Here is a 14,737-nt window from a genome sequence, read left to right on the forward strand (position 1 = left end):
ATAACATTACATTGTGTGTATATAACATTACATTGTTTGTGCACCTGTTGCCCTTGCTGGCCGCCCCAGGGCTGTGAAGCCGGTAAGCCAAAGTGCTTTCGGTCTGTGGTTTATTTACCTCCTAGGAATGGGCATAATCATCTGCTCTGCTGCAGCCAATGACTGGATTCAGGGGTAACATGTCCACAAGAAACACATCACCACTAAAGCCAGTCATTGGCTGCAGTAAAGCAGGCGACCATGCCTGTGCCGGCGAGGGAGCAAACAACATTTACTGGAAGATGGACACACAGGAGCTGGCACACATAACCAGAGCTAAGGGTAGCAGGTATGTATGACTCTTTCCATAGTAGAGGCTGCGGGCACATGTAAAAAGTTACTTATTCCTGAACAAACCCTTTAATGCTGTCTTCCTGTTCTGTCTACCAGTTTTGGGATGACTGCAGGCATGAAGATACTGTACCTAGTATAAGAGACAGGGGAGAACACAGGAGAGGTGAGAACTGATTATCTATTACCACTAGATCACCCTGCTTATGTTTATAGTATAAGGACACAGTGGCTTAACTAGAGTTCTAAGGGCCCCAGGGCAAACTGTTCTGCTACTCTTGTGCAACCACTAAACATCTGCAGCAGTTCACAGAAGAGGCCATCTTAAAAGTCTGAAGTGGGGTAATATAATAAGGTGGCTCCCCTGCTAATCGTAAAGGATAAGGTGCACTGTTCGGATCTACTCACCCTGTCTATAATAAATAATAATATCTAAAATGATCAACAGGCACATGTGGATGCAAATATATTTATTGTGCTAAAACAATGTAGCATAATAGATACAAATAAATAAAATAAACTGAATCAAATATACAATAAAAACAGTTAATGTCCCAATGAATGGAAACATTTATACTGTTTAAAATATCGAATAGGTAGGTTATAGTGATGATCGAGCACCAAAGTATTCGGCTGTTCGGCCCGAACACATTGCTATATTCATGTGCTCGGCAGAGCACCCAAGTATAATGGAAGTCAATGGGAGACAACCAGGCACCCCCAGCTCTGAAGAGGGGAGGGTGCCTGGTCCATTGGAGAAAGTCAGAAAGTGACAGAAACACCACCAAAATGGATCGGGAACACCATGGGGACGATGTCTGGATGCATCTTTGACACCCAGGTCTCTGCTGGGAACCATGTTGTCCGAGTTGTATGCCACTTATACACACTGACAAAAATACGCACAAAACCCCCACAAAAACAGGAAAAATTGTTAGGAAACATTATAAGTGTATGTATATAAAGTGCAAGTGCTGCAAAAAATTACAAGCAAGAGGCACTCCGAAACAGCCTGTATATCACATAAAGGAGGGCCTCATTCATATTGTGGTACAATTGTTCAGGTAGTGGGACTCCTACACTCATAAAGCCTATGCACTAAGTGAAAGGGCTGCCAAAAATTACAAGGAATCGGCACTCCAAAACACCCTTTGTTACACATAAAGGAGGGCATCATACACACCCTTGAAAAATTATGATCGATGGCCTGCTGGTGACCCTCAAAAACATTTGGAGCAAGGGCCTGCTGATCTGACCATCTAAAACCTTAGGGGACAGGGCCTCTAGATAACCTCTGGGCGATTGCACATCCCTGTGACAGCGACGATCCATTTGGATGTCTGCCCTATCAACTTTCAATGTTCTTTTCTGCGCCTACCATGGTGATCACGGGTAATGGAGAATCCGTGTTCGATGCCGGAAAGGGAGCTTGAGAAAGGGATACCACATCCAAGAGAGGTTAATGGCTGAAATCTGATTGTCTGTTGTTGCCTTGCCCCACTTGTGAACCACTCAGAGAGGGTGGGTCAAGTTATTAAAGCACAAGCATCCAAGGAAGGCAGCAGGCGCGCGGCAATTACTCACTCCCGACTCGGGGAGGCAGTGACGATAAATAACAATATAGCACTCCTAAGGGGCCCTGTTATTGGAATGAATACACTTTCCGTTAACGATGATCTATTGGCGGGCAAGTCTGGTGCCAGCAGCCAACTTGCTCCTGGCCTCCACAACATCCACCCGGTGTGCCATCATGGTGAGGATTGTGTTGACCAGACTCTTGGCTACTGAGACTGGTGAGGGCCTGCTGCCGCTTTGTTGACTCTAGATAACTTCTAGGCGATCACACGTCCCCGTGACGGTGACGATCCATTTGGATGTCTGCCCTATCAACTTTGTAGCAATTTTTCAACAATGACCTTCTGTTATAGCACCGTTTTGCTTGTCCTCTCCACCAGAGGAATGCAAAATGAGAAGTTCTCTTTGTAGTGGGAGTCGAGAAGGGTGAAAAAACAGTAATCCGTGTTGTTTAAAATGCATTTGTGGTCAGGACCTAGCGAATGGAGGACGCCCAACCACCACCCCCCCCCTACCTAACTGGCCTGAGGTGTGCCTTGGCCTCACTAGGTCGGTATGCCTGGAAAAGGGGGCATACCCTGGATGTGAAAGTTGGATGACTGCCTGAAGACATGGGCATGGGTGGGCAGGGGATGTCCGAATGTCGACGTGCTGCCTGGGAGAAGTGGACCGCTTAAACAGGCACAGGTCCCTCCCACAAATCCAGGCTAACCTGCGGCCAGCCTTATCACTTGTGGTCAGGACCTAGCGAATGGAGGACGCCCAACCACCACCCCCCCCTACCTAACTGGCCTGAGGTGTGCCTTGGCCTCACTAGGTCGGTATGCCTGGAAAAGGGGGCAAAAACCCACCAGTGAGGGAAGGATGGCCCCGTGCTACTCTGCCAACGTACTAAATGCCTGGACCAGTTCTGCCCGAGGCTCCGGGATATACCGGACAAAGCACCCTGAGCGCCAGCGCCCCAAGTGCTTGATGATGTGCGCAGGAACTCCATGTTTGGACGCTGCGGATGCCGCACCAATGCGGAAGGAATGCCCCGAGAACTGCGCCGGATTCACTCCAATACTGACCAACAGGGTACGGATATGCTTGGTGAACTGGCTGGTCGTGAGTGGATTAACAGGGAATGGTAGCAACGGGTCGGTGGGGCCGTGGAGATTGAGGGCCAGCGCGAGGTTGTCCAAGACTGCCACTGGACACCAGGCGTTTGTGGTCTGGAAGAATTTGACTACATGGCCAAGACCTACCTGTCTGGTTTTATTGTGGGGCAACTGCAAATGGAAGATACTGCCGATCCTGACTAAGTCTCCCTTGCGGAGAGCCACCGCCCCTCGTCTGGCCTGTGTCACCTCACCTGGTCTGAGAAACCCATAAAAGGCCAAGTACATTGCCGCTTTGATCACCAGGCTGGGCAGGGCCCCGAACGGTGCCAACGAGAGAACGTCCGACAGGCTGCGAAATGTGACCCCCGTAATAGGTTGACGGCTCAGCTTGCCCGTGACCTGGCTTTTCTGGATACCTCTGAGGATGGCCTTAATCGGGTGAGCTGAAAAAATGGAGGGTCTATCTGGCTCTTGAAGTGCCAAAAAATGTTGCACCCCTGCCAAATATAGCCTGATGGTGTTGTAGGATAACGCTAGTACTGAGTGACAATAAGATATGAAAGCAACCATGTACTTGACCTGACCAGCATCACCCCTAGGGTATACTGACTGGAAGTCTAAGAAAACTACCCATGCTCGGCCGTATGACTTTAAAGTACTGGTCGACAAAGACTTCGTAATGAGAGAACTGGCGACCACCAACAGAGAGTCTAGTCCAAGACCAGCCGCCGCCAGTCCGGTACCGGGGTGCCCACCTCGTCTGCTTCTGGGTTCTGTAAGAAAAAGCGTGCAAAGTCAAAACGGGACAAAGCATCAGCCGCCACATTGCAGACCCCGTCCAGAAACTGAGCCTGGAAATGAAACCCCTGTTCCAGAGCTATCCAGGTCAACCTACGCATGAAAGACATGATGAGTAGCGATTTGGACCTACCCTTGTTAATGATCTCTGCGGTCGCCATGTTGTCAGTGTGGAAAACCACCGTGTGACCCGACCACCTACGCCCCCAGACTACAGCGGCTGCCACAATAGGATAGATCTCGAACAATGCCGACGTCTGAGAAAACCCCGGCATCTGTAGTATATGCGAGGGCCATGAGCCGGCAAACCAGTGAGGGCCGAATATAGCTGCGAAACCTATCGAGGCAGCCGCGTCTGAAAATACGTGTGGAGAATCAGAAGTGGCCTTCGGAATAAACATGGAAATGCCATTCCACCCACTAAGAAATCCGTCCCACATGAATAGATCTGCCCGGGCGTTGGTATCAAGATGCACTGATGCGTCCAAATCGCTGGTCTGTTGCAGTAAGACTAACAACCTAGAAATGAACGATCTGCCCTGAGGAATGATCCTCATGGCAAAGTTCAACATGCCCAACAGAGACTGCAATTCTCTCTTGGTGCAAACCTGAGACCTGAGCAAGGAACGGACACCTGATTTGATTCTGTCGAGTTTGTCTGATGGTAAACTGGCCGACATGGCGCGTGAATCCAGAGAGATCCCCAAGAATGTGACAACCTGCGCAGGCCCTTCCGTTTTGTGGGCAGCCACCGGGATGTTCAACTCCTCGAACACCTGCAAGAGAACCTGCAAGTCAGCAGGCGCCCGTGAGGGTTCCTCTATCAATAGAAAATCATCCAGGTAGTGAATGACATTCTGGCAACCCTGAATTTCCAACAAAATCCATTCCAGAGCCTGCGCTAACTTGTCAAACAGACTGGGGCTGCTCTTGGAACCAAACGTCAACTTTGTGGCGAAATAGTACGCATCTCTCCATCTGATGCCGTGCCACTGCCAAAGAGATGGGCTGATGGGCAGCAGTTTGAACGCATCAGAAACATCTGCCTTGGACAGCCAAGCGCCCCTGCCTGACTGCAGAATGACCTGGATAGCCTGATCCACGGAAGTATACTTTAATGAAAACTCCTCCGACGGAATCAGAGAGTTGAGACTAGGAACGTGGGAAAAATGTGGAGCAGACAAGTCATAAATCAAACGGAATTTATTAGAGTATTTACCCTGCACCACCCCCACTGGGCTCACCCTCCACGTGTCAAAAGGAGAAGACTGGAAAGGGCCGATGATAAAGCCCTTCTCCAGCTCACTTGCCAGCAGCAGATCCACCAGATCAGCATGGTTAGAAGCCGACTGTAGATTGGGGCATTCGTGTGTCTGCTGAGGCAAGGCTATGAGCCCAGTGTGGAATCCCCGTAGGAAACCTTCCACCAGAAAAGCGCGGAACGGCTGAACGGGATGAAGCCGCAGCAGGTGGTCAAGGACCTTGACATTCACCCGGCTCAGTCATGCCGGCTTCACGGTGCAGACCGTGACAGGATGTGCCCTGAAGCATGTGGCACAAATATGCAGGAGCCTGCACTGGCTGAAGTTGCATACCGCATAATTGAAATTATTACAGAGCTGGGCTTTGCCCAAGTAGTGAACGGGTCTCCCCAGCTTATCAAACTGGGTAGCGTGCAGGCTAGGACCCGGGGTGATCCCACCTCTGGAGGTACTAGGGGCAGCAGTGAGGTCGGCCAAAGGGCACCAAGCGGTAGTATGAGCAGGAGACTGACATGTTGCGCACACCGGGGACTTCAGGCTGGCGAAGTGCCTGCAAAATAGCTCCATGTCAATGTCGCTCCAGTCCGTGACTACCTGGAACTGGGCCCAAATGGCTGCCGCTTTGGCCGAGAAGGACCTATGGTAGTCATAAAATGCTGTGCCCCCGTACTTATGAGCCAAGTCTACCACCCTGTAGAGGTAAATGTCCAGCTCCTCTCTCCTATTGGGGCTGGCAGAGCACAACACGTCTCTGAAAAGACTGAAAGCCAGGACGAATTCAGCCAGGGTCAGCTTGCGGCTGAGCCTGGGGTCTTTGGCCTTGAGTACCACCGACAATTCGCTGCAACCGAAGGACTTATTCTCCGTTACATCGTGGGATGTAATCAACAAGGATGCCAGATTGACATCCTTGCACTCTAAAATGTCTTTTCTAATGCTGGGCCTAACAAAATATACCGGCGCCACTGAAGGCGCTCTCCCGCCCTGCGACAGGTTAGGCGCTGGAAGTAGGGACGGCACGGTACCTGTGACCCCAGCCGAAGATGCCGCGCCGCCAGCCGGCCCAACTGCTGGGGGGGGAATGCGATGCTGTTCCATCACTTCCATCCGGGCTTGTAAATCCTGAATGGAACTAGTGAGCGAGTTTAAGACCGCGTGGATCTGCACCAGTGAATTGGAAATGGTGGTATTGTCACCAGAAGAAGCCGGGCCGGCCTGTGGTGTAGCGGGAAACAGTAATTTGAAAAGTTCCGCCTTTCTGGCAGTAGCCGCGAACGGAATCCCTCTCCTGAGTAACTCTGCCGTTAACTTAGGCACAGTCCAAGCCCTGATGGATGGAGTGCTGCCGTGTTCGGACCCTCTTGGAGACGGAGGCAAAGACACGAACTCCTCGATGTCTGATGGCTGAGACATGATGACTAAAGAAACAACAAAAGAAAGAAAACACCAAACAAAAACAAACAACAAAAAATAAAAAATAAACGTGGAAAGAAAGAAGAGGGGAAAAAAAAAAAAACACAACCTGTTAACCCTACGACCTGCAGCCCGTAAGCCGACAGACAACTGACAGAAGCCAACCCCCCTCCCCCGACAGTATGAACGTATGAGGAGCGGTCGATGAGGCTCACGTGAAGTATGATAGTCGTTTCCACTGACGGATGAAGCGAGCCCGAGTTTAACTGAATCTGTGGCGTGGCAGACTGATTAAAAACGAATACTGCGGGCTATTGAACCTACAGACGTGGTAGGTGAATGTATGTAAGAATAGGAGTCGTGGAAAACAGACCGTATGACGTATGACACTATTCTACGAGATGAAACGAAGTGTCTCTGACTGTCGTGCGAGAGTGTGATTGTGGTTGGTGAATGTATCTATGCTAGTGGTGTATGCAAAAGGCTAGCGGAAAAGATTACCGCCAGGACAACATGAAAATCCTTCCTTTAGAAATCCCCTTTTTTTTTTTTTTTTTTTATTTGTAACCACGCCCCCTAAAGGAAAAATTTTTATGTGTTTTTTTTTTTTTTTTATTATTACGCCACTGTCATATGTGCAGACTACCTGTATGGGGTAAGTAGGTGGTATATGTACGTGAGGTCAATGTGTGCCCAGACAGGATCGCTGCTGGAAATGCACAGAAATGACACCGGGACCCGGCCACTGACCTAGGCAGCTGTGGCCTGGTTACATGCAGCCCCAGTGTATTATGGTTTGAATGAGCAGCGGAGCAGAGCCGGCAAAAGCGCGTGTAGCAATGCTGCCCCCGGTGTCAAGCCTGAAAACCGCACATGCCTGATCGCAAGTGAAGCGATCCTGCCGCAGACTACCCCCTACCCTCCCAACCTCCTGCCCTGCTTCGCTTACCCCACCTTGCTGAACAAAGACCAACGCTGGAAAAGCTTGTAGCAGAAAGCAAAGCACCACCCGGCGTCTAGGAGCTCCAACACTAGCGGACGCTTAGTGATGACGTCACACCCGGAAGTAGCGATGTCCGAATGTCGACGTGCTGCCTGGGAGAAGTGGACCGCTTAAACAGGTACAGGTCCCTCCCACAAATCCAGGCTAACCTGCGGCCAGCCTTATCACATAACGCACGGGTCGTTGGAAAGGCAGCCTAATATGAAGTCAGCCATGTGTGCCAGAGTACCAACAGGCAAGACTTTGCTGTTGTCATCAGAAGGTGAGCTGACCCTGTAAAAGATTGTAGGTGAGAGACTGCAGGTGAGCTGATCCTGTAAAATATTTTAGGTGAGGGCCTGCAGTAGAGCTGACCATGTAAAACATTATATGCGAGGGCCTGCAGTAGGGCTGACCCTGTAAAACATTATATGTGAGGGCCTGCAGTAGAGCTGACCCTGTAAAACATTATATGCGAGGGCCTGCAGTTGAGCTGACCCTGTAAAACATTATATGCGAGGCCTGCTGGTGAGCTGACGCTCTAAAACATTATTAGCGAGTGCATGTTGTACAGATGATGCTCTAAAACATTATATGCGAGTGCATAGCTGACCCTATAAAAAAAATGTTTAGTTGAGGGCATGCAGTTGAGCTGACCATATTAAAAAAATTTGAGTGGAGGGAATATATACAATCTTGATGACGAGGAGAAAACAAGATTCAACCATATACTCTTTTTTTGTGGTGGAAAAGGTACATGGGATTACACTACAGTAGATTGAGTACATTATAAATGATAGATAAATACACGCTCAGACAAAACGCTGGCGGCAGGCCAGCACCTCCAAAGTGTAGAGCGCAGGTTCGTGCCAAGTGTCCAGCTCGGACACCCAGTAGTTGTAAGGCACTGAGGGATCATTTAGGATGCTGACACGGTCTGTATTCCTTCACCATCTTCCAAAACTTTTCCCTCCATGTACCACTAGGCCACACTTCAGGGTGAGGTTGCTGGCGGGGTGTCATGAAAGTGTCCCATGCCTTGGAGAGTGTTGCCCTGCCTTTGTTGGAACTACTGTGTGTTCCCCTTGTCTCCCTGGGACTTTGCCGGCCACGTTGTCAGATAGAAAATTTTGGAGCAATCTCTCAACAAGTACCCTCTGGTATTGCACTGTTTTACTCGTCCTCTCCACCACAGGAATTAGAGATGAGAAGTTTTCTTTGTAGCGGGGGTCGAGAAGGGTGAATACCCAGTAATCAGTGTTATCTAAAATGCGTATAACGTGAGGGTCGCGGGAAAGGCAGCCTAACCTGAAGTCAGCCTTGTGTGCCAGAGTACCAACAGGCAAGACATCGATGTCGACATCAGGATGACTCTCCATCTACTCATCCTCCTCTTCTGCCCATTCACGCTGAACAGATCGGAAATAAAGTTCCATGGGTACTACCCTCTGTAGCAGAGGCAACTGTCTCCAGCTCATCCTCCTCCTCATCTTCATGGTCCAATTTGCGCTGAGAAGACGAAATGTGGGTGGTCTGGCTATCACCCTGTGTAATGTCCTCCCCCATTTCCTCGTCTGCCACATTCAGAGCATCGTCCTGAATTGTAAGCAGCGATCGTTTGAGTAGACACATCAGTGGGATGGTTACGCTGATAATAGCGTTATCGCCACTAACCATCTGTGTGGATTCATCAAAGTTTGGATTCATCAAAGTGATGTTCTGGGAGGACACATGCTGGTGTAAGGCGGGCACGGCACACCGTGAAAAATAGTGGCGGCTGGGGACTGCGTACCGAGAGATGGCCGCCAACATCAGGCTGCGGAAGCTCTCAGTGTCCACAAGTCTAAATGGCAACTTTTCAAGGGCCAGTAATTACGAAAGTTGCGCATTTAGTGCTATGGCCTGTGGGTGGGTGGGTATTTGCGCTTGCGTTCAAATGACTGTGTTATGGAAATTTGGATGCTGCGCTGGGACAGGGAAGTGGATGTTGTTCCTGATGGTTAATGCGAAGGTCCAGGTGCAGGACGAGGGGCATCCGGGCCTGCGCCTTCGACAGGGGATTGGCCAGCAGTGCGTAACACAGGGGAAGAGGAGGCAGTGGTGTGACCCGCAGACCCAGATTGTGGACCCAGGCGTTTGGCCCACTTATTAGGGTGCTTGGATGCCATGTGGCAGATCATGCAGATCATGCCCCGGCTCATTTTGGTACGGCACAGATTGCAAACTACCACTCTTTTGTCGCCTGCACTTTCCTCAAAAAGCGCCATACTGCGGAACACCTACCCCTCGGCAAGGTAGATTTATGCATAGGGGTGCTCAGTGTAATGGTTGCGGGCCTTTTTGGTGTGAACCGACTTCTCCCTTTTGCAACCCCACTGCATCTTCCAGAATGTTGCGGTGCTGCGGATCCCTCCCCCTCTGTACTGCTGTCCTTGCTCGGCTTTTTACCTTCCCATGTTGGGTCAGTGACCTCATCGTCAACCACCTCCTCTTCCACTTCCTCACTCTGCTCATCCTCCTTACTTGACCTAACCACAACCTCAGTGATTGACCACTGTGTCTCATCATCATCCACCTCGTGAACGAATGATCGCTGTTTGCCACCGTCATCTTCTTGAGACTGTGAAGGCTCAATAGGTTAGGAATCAGGGCACAATATCTCAGGTCCCTCTTCAAGCGTGCTGGCCAAATGTAATAGTGGAAAGAGCTCCTCGGAATATCAGAGTGTGGGATCACTCGTTTGGCAAGCCTCTCTATTGTGGGAGGAAGGATGATCAGAGAGAGGATTCGGTTGACCAGACTCTTGGATACAGAGACTGGACTTGGTGGAAGAGAGGGTGGTGCTTAACCGACTGGAAGCATTATCTTCAGCAATCCAACCGACCAACTGTTCGCACTGGTCCGACTTGGACAGTGTTGTCCTGCGCCGCCCGCTGAGTTGGACATGAAGCTGGGTACGGTGGATGTTTGGTTTTTTTCTGGTGCACTGGCAGCAGGCACAGTTTCATTGCGCCCAGGGACACGGCCTCTGCGTGCACCATCACGCCCACTTCCCCGTCCCTTAGTGCTCGCCTTCTTCATATTAATGGTTTTGTCACTAGATGTGGCGCAGATTGATTTACAGTACGCTAAAGTTTTCGGGTGCATGACAGTATATGTCACAGAAACCCACAGAATATGGACACTATATTAGGCCCAGATTATTAGAATTTGCAATACAGACACAGTTTTCAGAAGCAGGACAGTATATGTCATAGAGCATCACAGATTATTGGAATTTGCAATACAGTTTTCGGATGGCGTACTGCATATGTCACAGAAAGCCACACACTATGGACACTAGATTAGGACCAGATTTCTTAAATTTACACTAAATGAAACAGTTTTCGGATGGAGTACTGTATATGTCACGGATGTGTATTACACACACACACACACACACACACACGCACACTACAGAGACAGTAGATGAGGGCTGGCCCCTGATTATTTACATTTACGCAAAAGAAACAGTTTTCGGATGGCGTACTGTATATATCACAGAAAGCCACACACTATGGACACTATATTAGTTAAATTTGCCCTAAAGAAACAGTTTTCGGATGGCGTACTGTATATGTCACGGATGTGTATTACACACACACACACACACACACACACGCACACTACAGAGACAGTAGATGAGGGCTGGCCCCTGATTATTTACATTTACGCAAAAGAAACAGTTTTCGGATGGCGTACTGTACATGTTACAGAAAACAACACACTATGGACACTAGATTAGGCCCAGATTATTTAAAAATTTACGCTAAAGAAACAGTTTTCGGATAGAGTACTGTATATGTCACGGATGTGTATTAAACGCACAGTATAGACAATAAATGTGGCGCTGATTATTTGAATTTACACAAAAAGACAGTCTGCGGATGATGTACAGTATATGTCACTAATAGGTATTAAAGAAAAATATCTTGCTGCTGTCAAACACACACACAGTAGTCCTTAAAAGGACTTTGGGGTCTTTGAAAAGACTTTGGTAGTAAAAACAGCAAATTTCTCTCCCTGCACTATCTGTCCCTTCCTCAGCACGAATGTCCCTGAGACTGATCAATTTAGCGCAGGTGAAAATATATTGCTGCTCTAAAACACATACACACAGAGTAGTCCTTAAAAGGACTTTTGGGTCTTTGAAAAGCTTTCTTAGAATAATAACTGTGAATTTCACTCCCTACGCTGCCTTTCCCTTGCTACCCTCTGCTCTCCCGGACTATGACTGATCCGAGCACAGATCATCGCGTGTTATATAGCACCCGATGATGCGTTCCGGCCAGCCAATCACTGTAATGCCAGCAGCCAACATGGCTACTGGCATTACAGTGAGGGCAGTACTTACCTGCACGTTTATTGGCTGCTGAGCAGCCGCGAAACGTGCGGGGAGGAGACTCGAGCATGGCACTCGAGCACATGCGGTACTCAGCCGAGTACCACCATGTGCCGAGCATAGCGATGCTCAAGCCGAACAGGTATTCGGCCGAGCATCTCGCTCATCACTAGTAGGTTATAAAATAGATAACCTACCAATGTTAGTAAATCTCCCCTGTGGATGCGGCGTTCAGCTAGCTGCTCTGTGTTGTAGATTGGGGGCAATCGCAATTATGAAATCAAAATAAAGTGGAGCGATCCATGAATATTTGTGCTATCATCTCAAAGGATCCGGGACTGGCTCCGTTTGTCATGTGGGACGCTACCTGCATCACTAGGTGAGCATTGACCGTATTAACTGCAGACCACGTGAGACACCGTACATCCGATCTACAACACAGAGCAGCGAGCTGAACGCTGCATCCACAGCGCGCACTGTGAGATGAAAAGAAGCGGAGGTAAGTGATACCTGTAACGGTGACCACGTGGGATGCCACGCCGAGGCACAACACCCCGCTCCTCATTATCAACTACTGAACTGTGAGTAATACTCTGTGAATACTGGAATCAATTAATTGAAATACATATCGGCCATGGGACTATAACAGTATCAATCAATAAGGGGACATTTACTAACATTGGTCTCCAGATGGACTTATCCATATATGGATTGATTACTATGCAGTGCTATATTACTGTTAAAACTAATATTTTATTGATTCAACACAAGAAAAGGGAAAGGGAACTACCTATATTAAAATACTAGAGCACCATCTAACCAGTGTACGGTCGATGATATGGACCTATGGAGCCGCAGATTGCGGTACATGCGGCTATAGATGGGGTCACTAGAAGTGCCGCAACTAGTGCTATACTACAAGCTGGATCATAAGGCCATGGGGCCGTGCTAGATCCAATCCACCAGAAGTAGGCACTGTGGCGCGGTCAAAAGTGCTCTGAACCAATCCCAGCTAATAGTGCCCTAAACTAAATTTAAGATGGACTAATCCATTGATAAACATCTGCCTGCAGAAGCCGACCTCACTGGAAACCATCCGTTCAAGGTGAATCAGATGTCTGAGTGTCGGCTCTGCAGGCACGAATCAAGGGACACTAGGCTAAGCTGGGTGGAACAGAAAGCTTGATTGCATTTGCTCATCAGCTGCAGAGGGCTGAGAACCGCAGACCTCAACTGCAGTGTGAGCACAAGCAAGCAGTGTGATCATTAATTTATCCCCACACCACGCTCGACGCGTTTCACCATATTTGGCTCGTCAGGAGCATAATTCTGTGGTTATATGGACAAATGGTCAAAGCTGCTAAGCCTCCGTGACAGAGGCTGCAGCTGTCAGTACGAGGTGGCCGAACGCGGCCGCTCAAGTGCACGGAATATAAGGAGAGTCCTCCTCCCCTCTACTGAGTCACGCCTTCAGGGCAGCCAATGAGATTGCAGGAGGCGCGGCACCGCCGCATCATCCGTCCCGCCCCCATTGTACCGCCCCCTCTATGAGGCGGGCCCAGATGAATGTCACAACATTCATACATTAAAGATAGAGCTGATGCATACGGCGGCTCACTGATCCAGCGGCACAGTACAGCAGCGATCGGGATGAGGGCTGCTAAGTGGTCATTAGTTCCTCCTGTTGAGGACATCAATCGGTAACGGACAACACAACACCACAGGGTCACCTCTTAAAGGGACCATGCAGTCTTATTAATCTCAGGTAGTGACACAAAAATGAGTCAATTATTAACTTTATTAATGATAAGCTGTCTAATGCATAATACTCCTGATACACAGGGATCTACTTATATTAGTACCCCTGCTGCACTGTCATGGAGGTTAGAGAAAACACGCAAAGGAGTTATATTCATTCAATCCATGAGGTTGAAGCGCATACAGGCGGTAGATCCACTGTGTCTCTTTTTGCAACAGACGCCTATCAAAGTCGCCTCCTCTTGGCGATCTTCTAACCACCTCCACAGCCTGAAATTTAATGGCATCCGCATCACTGTTGTGTGCAGTTGACATATGTCTGGCGATAGGGGTATCAGCCCCATTGCGGATGTCATTTAGGTGTTCTGCTACTCTTCTACGGAATTCCCTTGTGGTTTTACCCACATATTGTTTTCCGCACACACAGGTGGCCAAGTATACCAGGCCTCTCGTCTTACAATTTACAAAAGATCTAATAGTAAATCTCCGTTCAGTGACGCTGCAAATAAATGTCGCGCCAGTCCGAATTGCAGGGCAAGCCACGCACCCGCCACAACGGAAGGTCCCTTTGAGGCTGGTACTCAGCCAAGTAGATGTAATAGGACCCTGAAAGAAGCTGTGGACCAGGCGATCTCTCAAACTGCGTCCACGCCTGTATGTAATCAATGGCGCGTCGCCTATCATATCTCCAATATCTGGGTCTGATTTTAAAATACCCCAATAGGTCTTCAACAGCTCTCTCACTGTGTTATGTGCTTCATCATATGTGGCTATGATGCGCAACTGCTCTGTTCCCAATGATCCTGGCTTAGGGGTAAGAAGGGCATCCCGATTTTGGGCCAGCGAGTGATGGTACGCCTTGGCTAATACATGTTGCGGGTACCCCCTACTCCTAAACCTGGTTTGTAACTCACTAGATGCCGTTCTGAAATCCGACATACTAGAGCAGTTGCGCCGTACCCGAAGGTATTGCCCTTTTGGAATTCCCCTCCTCAGGGGCAGGGGGTGGCAACTGTCCCATCTAAGGAGGCTGTTGGTCGCAGTCTCCTTGCGGAACAATCGTGTGCCAATGTTGCCCATCCTGTCCCTGAAGACGGTCAAATCCAAAAAATTGATTTGCGATTCCTGGATTTCT

At 49.1% G+C, this 14,737-nt stretch overlaps 1 protein-coding gene across 1 annotated transcript in view; it reads left to right on the top strand.

The window, feature by feature from the left end:
* LOC121003524 (zinc finger protein 585A-like) overlaps positions 1-14,737 on the top strand; it is a 295,023-nt gene that overhangs the window by 175,020 nt on the left and 105,266 nt on the right. The gene's annotated exons all lie outside the window — the stretch shown is intronic.

Source organism: Bufo bufo, chromosome 6 (assembly GCF_905171765.1).
Source record: "Bufo bufo chromosome 6, aBufBuf1.1, whole genome shotgun sequence".
NCBI lineage: Eukaryota > Metazoa > Chordata > Amphibia > Anura > Bufonidae > Bufo > Bufo bufo.